The sequence below is a fragment of the Sapajus apella genome, unplaced genomic scaffold, assembly GCF_009761245.1.
Source record: "Sapajus apella isolate SASKATOON/1434 unplaced genomic scaffold, GSC_monkey_1.0 scaffold25, whole genome shotgun sequence".
In the NCBI taxonomy this organism is placed as follows: Eukaryota; Metazoa; Chordata; class Mammalia; order Primates; family Cebidae; genus Sapajus; species Sapajus apella.
In genome coordinates this window covers 9,693,741-9,694,088 of record NW_022436965.1, presented here as the reverse complement: position 1 = coordinate 9,694,088, position 348 = coordinate 9,693,741, and positions in this window count along the sequence as shown.

Below are 348 nucleotides of genomic sequence, written 5' to 3'. Positions count from 1 at the left end.
AGTCTGTTTAACGCTGGCTAAACGCAGAGAATAATGGGCAAGTTACCAAGTTTCCCCTTCAGCTCTGGCGTGAATTCTGAAATTGTGGAAGATCCTCATGTAACACACACGCTGCAACTTGCATTTGCCACACAGTCCAGGGCATACAGAGCACTGTGATTCTTCACAGTCCGCACAGAGGCAAGACCAAAAATTAGGAATAAAAACTAAAGATACTTTAGTTTTTCAGTTGGATTTTCACTCTGGCAAACTCAATAGCTCATTCCCCCCCCCCCCCCCCCCCCCCCCCCAAAACTTTAAAAAAAAATTTTTTCACAAAAAAAAAAAATAAGGCTCTTTCTTTTTTTT